The following is a 16,139-nucleotide window of genomic DNA, read 5'->3' as shown; positions in this document are numbered from 1 at the left end:
TCTCACAGCACCTTCTTCTTCTTCTTCTTCTTTCAGCTCCTCCCGTTAGGAGTTGCCACAGCGGATCATCTTTTTCCATATTACTCTCACTGCACCACTTGGAGTATTTATATCACTGTATCTGAGTGTGAATCACAGCAGCAGCTGATCGGAAAGAGAATTATCGGTATACAGTTTCAAGGACACGCTGTCTCAGCCACGGCAAAACGTTTCAAAGCCTTTCCTGTACGGATCTCGCGGTTCAGAAACAGTTTCATCCCAAGAACTTTAAATGCACTTAATCAATTGCTCCTTTTAGAACTGTTTGTACTTATAAATACAATCACCCCACTGTAAACTTGCACTACAGTTATAATATCGCACAACCTGAGCCACTTTATAAAGTGCATATTTACATATGATGACAATATCATTTTTAAAGTGAAATGCAGCAAAATATGTTTATTATATTATACAGATAAAACTTTAACTTCAATTAAATAATCTATATTCTTCACTGGGAGTGTCGTGAAGGATAGAATAATTAAACATGTACTACAAAGATATTTCAAAGTTCCTTATACGTTTTGAAGAATCGGCGCTCTAAGCTTACAGATGGCTTAACTTCTATTACAGAGCTGATTGTGTGGTGATTGGGTATTTGGGGAAAGAAAAGCAAGGACTGCAGTGGCGGCTACGCCAATATATATTGAATATAAAACAGAAAGAGAAAATAACGACACAGCTAAAAACGCAGTGACAAATTTCGGCAAAAGTTAAATGCTTGTGTCATGAGCACGAGGCGGTTATGCAGTGTCTGCAATGGACGTGGCCATCCATAAGCTACCTTACTCACATTGGCAGGCGAAGGAGCCACCAATTCTTCCTCTGCCCAGTGCCACCACAAGCCTAGAGCCGCCCCTGAGTACTGCTGCAATAAATTATTTATAATTTTCAGGTCGCACACAATCACTGCGCCGTGAAACTCATGTTTAATAATGTGCTTTAACTCCTATCATCATAAAAATGATATCACGTATACATCTCAGTATTTTAGTTATTCAGAGAACTGTAATATCATGAATGCAATGGATTCTGTGTCCAGTTGGAGGAAGAGAGCCGGTTTAAGAAGCAAGTAGTGATTCACACACACAGAGCACATAGAAGATCAAATACAAAACAAAGCATTTAACATGCTACTTTAATTACGATGTGATTTGAGAAACTGGTTAATTAAACGATTTTAAGATGAAGTTTATGATGTTCTACTTTAATGACAAAATAAACTACGTGATTAAAGTGGAAATGTCGAGATTGAAATTGACATTTCGTGCTTTTTCCCCACTGTGTGCCTTTTTTTCTCTGTACCCTAATAAGCTTTCATATGGCACTCAGACAGTGGGCTTACAACTCGCCTTTTCACAGCAACTTTCATATGTGACTTCTTTTTTATTTCTGGCACTGTGCGACTTGATCAACTTCCTTTTGTTGATTATACCACGGTTTATTTGAACAAATAGCATGTTTTTCCTTTGCCTCCACTTGGTATTCACTGAAATTCTTATATTTTCCCCCATGCTTTTCCCATTGTCTTTTCACAGAAGGCTGAGCTCAAGGGCGAGTTATATTCATTTGCATATTCAAAGAGGAGTAATTCTGGGAGGAGTTGGGGTGTTACATAAAGTGCGTGCACGAGTGTTACTTTTCACGCTGTTCGAGATTTATGTAGCGGAAGAACGTGGAAGTTGGAGTACGCACAGATTCGTGCATCTGGATTTTTCTGTGCGTAAGCATATTTCGGCTTTTGTGCTTACGCTATGTTATAGTGCGAATTCTACGCACGGCGTTATACACGAGGCCCCTGGTGATTAGTGGTGCCTGGTTTCCTCTAAACGTGACGCCTGGTATTCACACTAAAGAGTTTAATCTTTGTCTCATCAGACCAGAGAATTTTGTTTCTCATGGTCTGAGAGTCCTTCAGGTGCTTTTTGGCAAACTCTAGGTGGGCTGCCATGTGCCTTTTACTAAGGAGTGGCTTCCGTCTGGTCACTCTACCATACAATTGGTGGATTGCTGCAGAGATAGTTGTCTTTCTGGAAGGTTCTCCTCTCTCCACAGAGGACCTCTGTAGCTCTGACAGAGTGACCATCAAGTTCTAGGTCACCTCCCTGACTAAGGCCCTTTTCCCCCGATCGCTCAGTTTAGATGGCCGGCCAGGTCTAGGAAGAGTCCTGGTAGTTTCGAACTTCTTCCACTTATGGATGATGGAGGCCACTATGCTCATTGGGAACTTCAAAGCAGCAGAAATTTTTCTATAACCTACCCCAAATTTGTGCCTCAAGACAGTCCAGTCTTCATGCTTGGTTTGTGCTCTGACATGAACTGTCAACTGTGGGACCTTATATAGACAGGTGTGCGCTTTTCCAAATCATTTCCAATCAACTGAAATTACCACAGGTGGACTCCAATTAAGCTGCAGAAACATCTCAAGGATGATCAGGGGAAACAGGATGCACCTGAGCTCAATTTTGAGCTTCATGGCAAAGGCTGTGAATACTTATGTACATGTGATTTCTCAATTTTTTTATTTTTAATAAATTTGCAAAAATCTTAAGTAAACTTTTATCACGTTGTCATTATGGGGTGTTGTGTGTAGAATTCTAAGGAAATAAAAGAATTTAATCCATTTTGGAATAAAGCTGTAACATAACAAAATGTGGAAAAATTGATGCGCTGTGAATACTTTCCGGATGCACTGTAAGTATATTCGGGCAATGTCAGGTACTTTGGCTAGTATATATATTTAAGTATACATACTGTGACGGACAGCCGGGTCCCATGCCCGGCTGGGACACCCCTTCAACACTGGATCCGGGAGAGCAGCCATGGGATACACTGTACGTTCCCCAGAACGCTTGGTGGCAGCCCTCCTGGGTTACATTGGGGCCACATGGCCACCACCCGGAGGAGCTGCATGGCCTAACGAGCCTCTGTGGAAGTGCAGCCTAATTAGGCCAATTACCACCTGGAGCACTTCCGTGAGGGCTACAACAAGAGCCTGCAGCCACTACTCAGGGGCCAGAATTGGGAGGAAGAGGACGAGGTTGCCTGGGAGGAGGAGGAGGAGGAGGAGGAGGAGGAGGAGGAGTGGTGGTGCCAGAGGATTGTGTTGTGTGGAGTTAAGTGCTTGTGGGACTGTGTATTGCCTGTGGGGTTCACGGGGAAGACGTGCCCCACAGGTGAAGAAAAATAAAAGTCTTTGTGCTTTTACACGTGCCTCTGGGTCAGTCTGTGCCGGGTCGGGCGCAATATCGCATCTTTATATTGCAATACATATATATGTGTTGTGAAGGACAGCCGGGTTCCATGCCCGGCAGGGATGCCCCTGCTGCTTATGATACGGGGGAGCCACCTTTGGTGGCAGCCTGCCTGGCTGACGGTGATTCCTCAACCACCTGCAGGGCTCCATGGGAGATGGAGTCCTCCACAGCCTGGTTGGGGGCTCGGATGGCCGCTAGGGGGACCTGCATGGACTTAGCAGCCTGGCTAGATGAATCTTCAGGTGTAATTAGGACCAGGTGATCAAGCACCTGGAACACTTCCGGTGGGTTATAAAAAGGGCCAGCCACCACCACTCAAGGAACCAGGGTCAGGAGGAGGAGGACTATGCTTATGGAGGAGTGGTGGTTAAAGGAAAGGTTGTTGCTGTGAGGTGAAATAGTGCTTGGGACTGTGTATTGCCTGTGGGTCACGGGGAAGAAGTGTGCGCACGGGTGAAGAAAAATAAAAGTCTTGTTGGTTTTAGACATGCTTCTGTGTCTTTCTGTGTCAGGTCAGGCACCTATATAGCGCCTTTTGTTACAGTGTTTAGGTAATCCATCCATCCAAGGTGAATTACAAAACTGGGATATGTTACCACTGTTTACAGATATTTTATTTGCAGATGGATTATAGACTGATTTCCTCAGGGTCACATAGTGACTTCTACATGATAATTGAATTGGCCTTAAGGTTTAGAGTTTAAACACACTGCCTGATCATGTGTGCCTTTCATAGGGATAATTACCGAAGCATGATGCGTAGTAAACTTTACAAAGATACCCAACAAATCCAGTAAACATCTTGCCACCTAGCAGAGGAAAACAGAGTAGCACTTGTACTAAACATCCTTGAACCAAAATAATCTAGTTTAGGATCATAAGAGCTGACAGCAGAGGGGCCACAAGGCAGAAACCAACACTGCACAGAGTTCCAGTTCATTGAAGGGTACGTATATGTTCAATTTAACGTCACTAGTTAATCTATTCTGCATGTTTTTGGAATTTAGAGGCCAATTAGAGAAAAATCCACATTTGGTACTGTAGTCAGACAACCTGTTTTGGATTTGGACCCACGAGCTGTGAGGGATTAACTACTTTGTTACTAAATCGGTAACAGTGAGGTAAAAGCTGATGGACTGAAAATAAAAGCCAGTGTGACTTTACTGAGCTGCTGCATTATTTGTGTATTATACTGTATGTTGTTGTGCCACTCCAGTGCTCACAGTATAAATGTACTTTGTATGTTCAAAAATGAATTTAGCAGATCAAAATGTTTAACACAAGTAACATTTTAATAAGTTGTAATGGAGGTCCTGATTGAGATTATGGCTCAAGGAATTTCTTGCTGTGCAGGCTGTAATGAGCCCTAATGTTGTTTACATTGGCAGCTTCTGATTTTGTGACACTCAGCCACCACCAACAGGAGGCATTATGTCCTACAGTTTAGTTAGCAGTCCCTGGTTAAAAGTGCATTGACACAGGTTACTTGTGTGACCATATCAGTGTAACTGGGAGATTACTTCAAAGACATGCTATGAACCTTGGATATGGAAGGACTCCCTGAGTTAGATAACCAGTGTAACAATGATGAGGCAAAGACATCGTAAAGGTTTGGGGCAGCCACCCATGTACGGTTCCATGGCTGTAAAATAGGTTTCAATGTGAACAAAGGTGTTCACTGATCTGAGTCTGAAACAGAACTGATTGTATGGAGGCAAGATGGCGGCTTTAAAGGCCAGTACAGGAAGTGACGTCATCTTTGGAGCCAGAACTAGAAGTGATATAATCGGGACTGTAAGTGATGTCATCATTGCACAATCCAACCCTCAACCCCCAATGGGGCCATGAGTAATGTCATCTGGACCAGAAGGTGATGTCATCTGGACCAGGAAGTGATGTCATCATTGGGTTGGGCTGGAATTAATGTCATCAGGGCCAGAAGTGTCATCATCAAAGGTGCCGGAACCAGAAGTGACGTCTTTAGAGGCCTCAGAACCTGCCAGGATTTCCTGAAAATGGTCTGCAAGGAACTGAGAGAGACAGTCAGCACACTCTGCTTCCCCCTGGTCTGTCGTGAAATTAAAATTGCTCAGGCCCTTTAGCTGCCTCCTACTCACACGTGTGTGATACCAGATAACAGAAAGACATCAGAGGTGTTATGCTATGCATGGCTCTCTGATAGCCATTCAAAAAGGGTTTAATGTCCCTTTAACTGGCTGCTTTGATTCTAGATATTGGAAGCCCCAGTTTCAGAAGTTAGTCCTGACATCAGATGTTATTTTTGGGGAATCCTCAGTAGTAGTTCCTAGCTTGGGTATAAATGCTCCTCCTGGTCACTTGTTAAACGTGGGATGGTAGGAGAGAGAGAGCTCAGAGGGAAAGGAAGTAAGCTTAATAATAAAAAGTATGACTAGGCAGCAAAGTGCATTGGCTACCATACCAGACAGCAGAGGAAGACACATGTTCAGTTAGACACACTATAGCCATGAGTTTGCGTTTATTCTCTTTGTTTGTATATATTGTCTCCAATAACTTGTGCCTTTCTTCATTCATTATATTAGTATAATAATCATTTTGCATAGTTTGGGCTCCTTGCTCCTCCAGAGCACCCTTTGTCATCCACAAATTAGGAACTGAACATTCCCAGTACAGGAGCAGGCAGTAAGAATCAGTAATGGGTGTCATATTGTACTAAAAAATAAAATTCATGCATTTTGAAAATAAGGGTGATCAGCTACACAAGCAGGATCAAACCCTTATACCAAATGACTTTCTCAGTGTCACTGTTTATTCTATGCATTATGATACATAGATGTTTAATGCTTGCCCATTTAATAAAAAGACTGATAACCGCAGAGTGTCCACTCTCTGCTTCACAGACTGTCTCGCCATTATGTTCGACTTTGCTTGCATGGCTTGTTTAGAACTATTGAAGATAAGCATTTCATTGAAATCTGAAGCTTTTCACCTATTGATTGTTTTCTTGGCTGCATGAATTAACTTTTTGGTCTAAATGTTGTGTTCAAAACATTTTGTCATCTAAAATGAGCAAACCTATGAAAAGGCATCACATGATGCATCTTTTTAGGAAATGTCCTACATTCTCCGAATACTGTACTAATAATTTTATTCATCAGTCCCCTATACACTAATACCCTGCCCCCCACATTAGTTTTTATGTCATATTTGCATCAATTATTTTTCAGCATTTATAATAGAGTTTCTTCGTTATCCACCACCATGGCCTGGTCATTAATAGTTTTCCTTTCCTTCAGTAACTTACCTTCTGCTCCAATTCTTTTCATGTCACCTTCCATCACCCAAATCTCTTAATTTAGAAGTATATTTAAAATATCAATGGTGAAAACAAGCACCCTTAACTTACAACGTGTGTGCCATATTCTTATTTCCTTTCTTCTGTTTTGAATATTGTTGTCTGTTGAATACGTTGTGCTGGGGTGATGATCATAGCAGGAACTGCCGACAACAAGGTGTACTGCAGAACAAGGTCAAGACCATTCAAATCAGAGGAGATATGCACTGGTAGGGCAATGTAAGCTGTTAACCAGTGCAGTTCTATTAGGATAAAGTGTGCCTTATGTCTGGAAGGTATCTGTTAGAGATTGGCCATAGAAAAGGACAGTGGAAGGAGCAATGAAAAGAAACAGCATGTAACATTCTTAGGCACGCACAGTCATGTGTCAAAACTGTCTCTCAGGTACAAATAGCAAAGTAGCTGCCATATTGCTCTACCCCATCAAAGCCAATAGTAGGTCTAAGATGAGCAGGGTCACTAGGAGCTAAAAGGTGGAGTTCCAGCCTAGAATCATTGGTCCAGATGTGGAAGTGCCTTTGATCAAATGTAATTTTAGGCAGGGATAAAAGTGTCCTTAGAAGAGTAAATAAAGTGTAGTACGGTAATAGAATGTGGGTCAGACTGTGCAAATAGATAAAAAGAGGACAACGTCTTTTAGTGTCATCATTCTAATGAGCAGAAAGTTTGCTGGGTTCAGATTGTTTATTTTTGTCTTGCCCTGCTGATGTAAAACCCTTATATATACTTGCTATATGTAAATAAACTGTAATCTTTCTCTAATCTAATTCTTATCTAATCTAATTTGAATCTGAAAGACATGCCCGTCAAAAGTATACATTTTTGACAAATATAACTTACACCCAGAAATAAGGATTTTAAGAAATGAAGATTGCAGGATTTGGTTTACATGTCTATTTTTCTCATAACTACCACTACAAACAGCGCATGCTGACTAAATAGTGGGCCCCAATTTCACTCCAAGGGGCTTATTTTTTGCTTCAAATAGTTTTTTTATACTTTTATTTGTTGCCAGTGTTTATTTATCTGTTCTATTCTTTTTCTTCTGCTTCCGCTCCTTCTTCTTCATTCAGAAAGTGCTGGGAGGTGAGACGTAACACAAAAAATGCTTAACTCTTTCCTGTTAGTTTCCTAGAAATTCACATTACTTCTGCAGAGTCTGATACCTTTATAGTATCCTAATAATGATAATTAGTATCTGATGGAACAGAACAGACATGGGGCAAAACACACAGAGAGACTCCAGCAACTTTGGTGTTACCCACATTAATGCACCTTCATTTGCAATAAACAGAATCACCTGAAAAAGCAGAATGAGTATGATGATGATGATGATGGTAATGAAACTCTTACACAGGCACTTGTTATATTCCAACAATACTGAATATGGCAAGCCCAGTTTTGTAATTTCCGGAATGACATAAAAGCTGAGCATTTTCAGGTGCTTAATTTTGAGAAGCAAAAGTTGATATGGATGAAAATGTGCAGCCAGACAGAGACCCCAGGAGGGACTGTACTTGAGAACCATTGGGATAAAAGGAAGTAACGGGACAAAGCTGGATTGTGGTGAACTCATGAGCCTGTGAGAAAATGTTTTATCACAGACTTTTAGAAGAATGGTGGTCGGTCATACATATGTTCAGCGTGTGGAAGGCAATTTGAGTGAATGGATGCAGAACACCTCAATCGACTATTGGTAGTAATTTGGAGGCTCAGATGATATCTACACCAGGGTGGATGTATTATGTAACACTTTATCACTGCACCACCAACCATAATTTACCAGGTAATGCAACAAGCACCATTTACTATCATGGAATGTGTCTGATTTGATGTCATGTGCAATTACCCTGGACTGTTATGAAATGATGTTCAGTCTTGTTTAGCAGTTTCTATATATATTTGTAATATAAATTTTATGGCGTAAAATATAATTTAAAATGTAATATTTTGCTAGCTGCTTTTAATTCATGAATGTATTGGTTCATACGTAAATGATATTGATTTGCACATGTATGTAATTAGTTTTCATAGTATGCCATTGATCTCTATATGAAAAATGTTGGTTTGTGTGCTTACCTTTGCCTTTAATGATGAATATATATGATGGTTTACAAGCAAAATAAAATTGGTTTGCATACAAGTGGCCTTGGTTCATCTGGTGTGAATACAACTCTACTTATTTATTATTTCATTTTTGGATGGAACCTCTATACTATGTAAATGATAAGATCAGGGTACCACTGTTTATGTGCAGTTTTGACACAGGCAGATTGAGAGACTTGAGTGAGCCAGAGGTGTGAAGTATGATGACTGTGTTGTTTGAAGCCCTGTGCCTTGACCAGTTTGTATAATATTGGTTTATGCACCATATATACAGTATTTACTTTTATGGTTGTACTGTATTGACTTTATATATGAAGCACATCAGGTTTTATCATTTGATACTTTAGAGTTGTAATACATTAGTTTGGTGTGCATAGTTTTATTGGGTTATATATAGATCTTGCATTGGTTTTACACATATATGATATTTTGGTGTGCCACATATACTATACTGGCTTTATGCATATTGTGAAGGACAGCCGGGTCCCATGCATGGCAGGGACGCCCCTGCTGCTTATGTTCCGGGAGTGCGGTGGCTCCCCCGGAACATAAGCAGCAGGGGCGTCCCTGCCGGGCATGGGACCCAGCTGTCCGTCACAATATGTACACCATATTTATTCATTATGAATCTCTCAGATGTTATCGGTGCCATACTGGATTTTGCTTGTGCATCATATTGGTTTTACATACACAGCTTGTACGTTTTTATGTATTTCTTCTGCTTGTGTGTGTGTGTATTGCATTGGTTTTTGTATCCATATTTTATTGGTGATCTTGAGTGCAATTAAAGGTTTTCAGATTGCAAGTCTGCTACTTAAATCCAAATTGTGACACGATGACAAGATTCAAGTAGGTACTTCAAGTTCAGTTTCTCAGAAGCTATTGTGCTTTAAAATTAACTGTGTACATAATGTTAAGAAATGTGAATCTTTCTATCTTTTTTTTTTAATAAAACATGCTTATTTTTTCTATGGATGACAAATTACCTTTCAAACATAACAAAGTACCAAATCAATACAGTAGTGACGTAAAATAATGTATGACCTGTGAATTTATGTACAGGCTTTGCTTTCTCAGTGAATATTATAAAATCTTGTGTATATATATATATATATATATATATATAAAGCACAGCTTGTGCAGCTATAAAAAAATTAAGCATCAAGACCTAATCTTTCATGACATGAATTAATGAGATGTTGTAAACAACTAAAAAGATAACTAAGCTTTGTTAGGTTTTACTGTAAAAGTGATCTTCTTTTGATTACCTTATATTTTACTAAGTGCTCCTCTTATCTTCTTTTGATTTTTCCTCTGTAAAATCCTCTGTGAATTGCCTGAATGGACTCAAAATCCACCTTACTTGTCTTTGACTCTTTTAGTTCCACTTTCATGTCGGCTTCTGGAATGTCTGGTTCCATCTTTCTTATTCCAATTTACACTCATCCAATTTAGATTTGCCATTCTTCTGCTATAGCTTCAAGATGTATTCCTTCCATTGATTAATTGTTTTTCTTTTAGTGATTTATATGTTGTTTTATTATTGAATTGTTATTTAGTATAATAAATCAGAATTATTGCTTATGTCAGAGACAGTGTGAGCAGTCTGAGCTGATTAGAACTGACAACAAAGTAGCTGTGCCTGTGGTTCACATTATTAGCTTTTGACTTGAGGTAGTCAGGGGAAAAGAAGACTTCTGGCAATGGGAGTGCAACCATGAATGTGGCAGTGACAGGGTCACGGCTACCACAAAATGTTTGTTTGTAGCTAGATAGACAACAGACTAATCAGATAGATAAAAAGACAGACAGACAGACAGACAGACAGACAGACAGACAGATAGATAGATAGATAGATAGATAGATAGATAGATAGATAGATAGATAGATAGATAGATAGATAGATAGATAGATAGATAGATAGATAGATAGACTCACAAGCATTTGAATAGATTACAGAACAGCAGTTTGATTTGTAGTTCTTTGCAACAGTTCTATAAAATATACCTGTCAAATTTTAGACTAAATCTATTATATTGTTTTGATATTTTTATGTAAATTCTTTCCAAAACATTCTGAAGTAAGGGAATACAATCAAACATGTGATTTGTGTTATTACTTATTTGAACATTACTTCCGCTGTGACTCCTGTCGTCTATCAAATGTATTTAATCTACTACAGATAATTATGACAATGCTGGGGCAAACACAAGGTGCCTTGATGCAACATGACTCTTGCCTGACAGCTTCCAAAGACCATTTTAATCCTATACAGCACCACAGCTTAAGGGAAATGGCTGTAGTGACATATGTGACATTGTCTAGAAAAGATGTGCGCACCTTAGTATGTTATAAGGATATAGATCATTCTGTAAGCGAGGGTGTCATGTAGCTGAATATATTTGATTGATTCTCATCTTTTGCCATCTTCAGGTCAGATGTTTCTTTTATTAATTAATTTTATTACAGAATAAGGACACTCGCTGTAAAATATTTTAACTCTCTTTCTTAAGCAAAAAAAGCATTGTGATAATGCATGAACATGGCACTTCTTAACTTTATTTCAGCAATTTATATAATCAGAGCCTATCCACAGTTTGACTTCATTGTTCATTCCCAATATTCTCTCTTCCTACGGTCACACGAAAAAGCCCCTGCATCTAAGATGCTCACTTTCCTGCCTGCAGACATTTTTTAATAAGTAATAAATAGTAAATCTGAATGAGCAGACAGGGAGACAGAGTAGATGATGGGGACACAGGCCGGCAATGCGCCAGGGGTCAAATGCAGACATATTACTGTCTCAAGCCAATTTCTTTGAAGCAGGAAGGATTTGTTTCTCTTTAAATGGCCAGGTCACTAAATATAGAGCCTAGCATGAAAAATGCAAGAGTCTCTAGAGACCAGGCGACATGGATCCACTATTACTGATCCCCCTGGGGGGAGCCACGAGGCCAGCTTTTAAAGAAGAAGCCTTGTTTTCAATTAACAAGAGCAGAAGACGAAGAGACGTCAATAAGGGATTATTTATTTGGCAGACTTTGCGAAGGAAAGGGTAGAAAGGGGTTACAGTAGCTTGTATTGGTAATATAACAAAATTTGATCTTTCTTCAAGTACGGAAGAAAAGGGAAAAGTCATCATTTTGCGAAATATTTGCATCCAAAATCAAAATGTGCACTGCATTTACAAGATGGATCGATCTAGCAATTTTAATCTGACATAGACACTGAAGTGACCTGCTGGATTATGTATCTATAGCAAGGTCCATCTTTAAATTTCAAATTTTAAACTGACGAGATGCAATACAAGACAGGCAACATTTCATGTGCTGTATATTATATGGTGCAAATGTATAATGAATCATTTATTACCATATATTAACCATTAATGACACACCAAGAATGCTTATAGCGGAGTCTATTTCATGCAGTTTATTTGTACTGCATATTAAGAGATTTTTGTAGTATTGGAGTACACAGAGTAATTTGTATGTCTTTTGTTTTCATAAAGACACATTTAATAGATAGATAGATAGATAGATAGATAGATAGATAGATAGATAGATAGATAGATAGATAGATAGATAGATAAAAGCACACATGTTCTAACATTGCCTGTTTTCCTGTTGCTTTGACCCATTATGTAAGGACTCTGAAGTTTTGAATTTCTTACATATCTTGAGCAGATGGGCCTGCTGTCTGATGACACATTTGTTGGATTAAAAAAAAAGGTAAAATTGCTTCACCTGGCCTTGAATTTTTTTCATGCCATCGTCCCTTATATTTTGGGCATGATGACAGCGGGTGTATCATCCTCTCTCTCTGTAGCCTTTCCTGTTTCACAGTGGATGTGCAGCATTACCTTCAGGCAGGCAGTTTTTCTTGGCCAGCTATAAACTTTTATTATCCTAACATATTTCAGTTATAACTAGTTGATATGATATATGAAATATTATTGAAAACAAATCTACCAACCAGTATATCTACAGGGAAAGCAAAAACTATGTTAAGACCTGATGAGTAGGGATTTCACTATACTTCAGGTCACAAATGACATTAAATAAATTAAAAAAAAAAAAACATTTTCAGATGCTGAGTATCTCAAAGTAAGGAATCTATCTTGGAGTTTGCTAAAAGACACCTGAAGGACTCTGAGATGGTGAGAAATAAGATTCTCTGGTCTGATGAGACCAAGATAGAACTTTTTGGCCTTAATTCTAAGTGGTATGTGTGGAGACAACCAGGCACTGCTCATCACTTGTCCAATACAGTCCCCACAGTGAAGCATGGCGGTGGCAGCATCATGCTGTGGGGGTGATTTTCAGCTGCAGGGACTGAACGACTGGTTGCAATCGAGGGAAAGATGAATGCGGCCAAGTACAGGGATATCCTGGACAAAAACCTTCTCCAGAGTGCTAAGGACCTCAGACTGGGCCGAAGGTTTACCTTCCAACAAGACAATGACCATAAGCACACAGCTAAAATAACGAAGGAGTGGCTTCACAACAACTCTGTGACTGTTCTTGAATGGCCCAGCCAGAGCCCTGACTTAAACCCAAATGAGCATCTCTGGAGAGACCTAAAAATGGCTGTCCACCAACGTTTACCATTCAACCTGAAAATAAATCTGCAACAATTTCAAAAATTCTATTTTTTGGCTGTCAATATGGGGTGCTGTGTGTACATTAATGAGGAAAAAAATTAATTTAAATGATTTTAGCAAATGGCTGCAATATAACAAAGAGTGAAAAATTGAAGGGGGTCTGAATACTTTCCGTATCCACTGCATATATATCAAGAGAGAGAGAGAGAGTACACACTCATGCTGGGTGTCCAGCCCAGGACAAAGGTGGATTCTTTATCTGGCTGGGATGCCACAATGTAAGGATGGACTAAATGGGGCAATACACAGCCGGACGCCTTATGATTCCCGTCCTGATTAGTTTGCTCAAAGGCTACAGGAACCATCAAGAAAGGACAGCAGAGAGTAGTTCATCCCCCAGTATAATAGGTGGCAGTGTCTCTCATATACAGTCCAAGCCTGGACACCCGATTGTCTACATGGAAGTTGGAGTCCGGAAATGAAGCCCTGTAGGGATCCCTGGGGGTCACTACAGCACACTACCAGGAAAGAACCTCCCTGGCTTTCTTATGACTCGTAAGTGCATCCAACTGGCCACATCACATCACCGGAAGTGGTCCACCTTAAAAGAAGCCTGCTGCCACCGCTTGAGGAGACAGAGTTGGGAAGCAGTAGAGGATACTCAGCGTGGTTAGAGGAGAGTAGGAAGCATTGTTTGTGATTGTGGTTATTGGCTGTGTTCATTCCTTTCCTATTCTTTGCATTTGAAGAGCTGTTGGAATTAAATACTGGTGTATTGGAACCCAAAGTTGTATTGGGTCATCTGAGTTTAGGGTTTGGGGATCGCCAGCACTCCCAACTGGTCACAATAAATATGGCCTAAACAGACACATCCAATGCGGGCTGAAGCATTTCTATTTCATTATCTATCTATCTATCTATCTATCTATCTATCTATCTATCTATCTATCTATCTATCTATCTATCTATCTATCTATCTATCTATCTATCTATCTATCTATCTATCTATCATTTCAGCAGTAGGCAAAGATGCCTGATCCGCTCAACAGGGGGAAAGTGTAGCAGGGAAGGAGACGTCAGAGTTTGCCACACCTCTTTATGGGACATGGTCTCAGAAGAGAATGTATGTATTATGAACACCAGGAAAAGCAGGGTGTTCAAAAATTGTTATTTTGTGGCCTACTTAAGCATTGACAACAATTTTTTGCAGTTTTCTTTTTTTAAAATTTATTCAGATATGGTGTGCCACTATCTTAAATAGAGAGTAATGACATCATATGGTCTTAAGAGTTACATGATTAACAAGAGGCATAGTAACTGTGAACAACCTGGCTTCATCCAAAATGACATAATCATACAAAAAAGAGAATATGAAACTGCATAGCCAGAATAATAATAAAATTAATGATCCAACTGAAAGAAACATTGAAATGTTCCAAAAATAAAATGAATTGATTAAGGAATGTCAAAAATGTGGCATCAGTGGAGCTCCTCTGCCTATTTAAGTGTATAGAGGTATATTAGAGTACAGCTCTTGCCCGGTGCCCTTAACCCTAAAAGTGATTCCATAACTTGGCCAATAGTGACTCGCCGTTAACAGATGTCTTCCAGGTGAAAGGCGTTTCAGTGTATAGTTGTACAGAACCTCAGCTGGCATAAAGAAAATGCTTTGTCAGTTGAGAAGAGAAAGTGCCTGTTTTGGTTTAGTATTATGGGGGGTAAGCTGCTCCACTAGGTGGATAGGGGTTTAAGAACTGTCAGTTAAGGCCAGAAGTACAGCATTTTGGTTGTTTTGCTTTTTTATTTGTATTTTGACTTGTCCTCATGTTCATCCCTCCCTTGAGCTTTTTTTTCAGTTAAACAAATATACCATTTTTGATGCATTCATGCTTCTGTGGTGTTATTTATATTTGTCCAGGCTCAGGGTTAAAATAATAGTCTAGTGAAAAGCAGTTACTGCTGTGGATAGGGTGTCCTCCTGCTCTACTGACCTCTAATCTACTCTAATATTAGTAGCCTGGACAAGAGTCCATCAAACTACTTATCCATATCCAATCAACTATCCATCCATTTTCTCAGTAAACCATAGGAGGTGAGTCTTTTGGTTTAAAGTTCAGCACCTTATAAAATGTTCTTATATCTGCAATATTACATGCACCATCATATGAAAATGTTAGTATTACCAAAAAGACAATGCTCAAGGAATTGATAAAATGTATTTTATCTTGGAACATGTCATGCAACGTCTGCACAATCCTACATGTTAAATGACGAATTTTCTTATCCAGTGAGTTACAATGCCACTGCTCAAAATGGTTTGACACCTCTGACAATGGAACTGATGGCCCTGTGAAGTGTATACCCTCAATTGAGGCCTTAAGCATGACTTTGACTCACATCTCTTTGTGTCTCTGGACTAGAATCTCCTTCTGTGTCATTTTTGAACACACATTATCTCCCAAAATGTCATGGTGCTGAGCCGCTTCAGTGTAGCACAAGCTTTTTCCCAAATTCATTAGGCTTAAGGTGATGGAGACGCTGGAGTGCTCAAAACCAGCCATCGGATAAGGCAAAACGGATTAAAAATATATTTTCTTTTTCTGAGATTGTCGGAGCAGCAGGGTTTGGCAGATTGGATGGAAGATGAGGAAGAATTGGCACCTTGAATTAAAGAAGCAGATGTTCCAAAGGTCTCCATTCATCTGTAATATCTGCTTCTTCTTCTTCTTCTACTTCTCCTTCTACATCATAAACAGCTACACTAAGGCTGAAGGTTAACACCAAATATGCAAAGGAA

The sequence above is a fragment of the Polypterus senegalus genome, chromosome 1 (assembly GCF_016835505.1).
Source record: "Polypterus senegalus isolate Bchr_013 chromosome 1, ASM1683550v1, whole genome shotgun sequence".
In the NCBI taxonomy this organism is placed as follows: Eukaryota; Metazoa; Chordata; class Cladistia; order Polypteriformes; family Polypteridae; genus Polypterus; species Polypterus senegalus.
Note: the sequence above shows the minus strand (reverse complement) of the source record.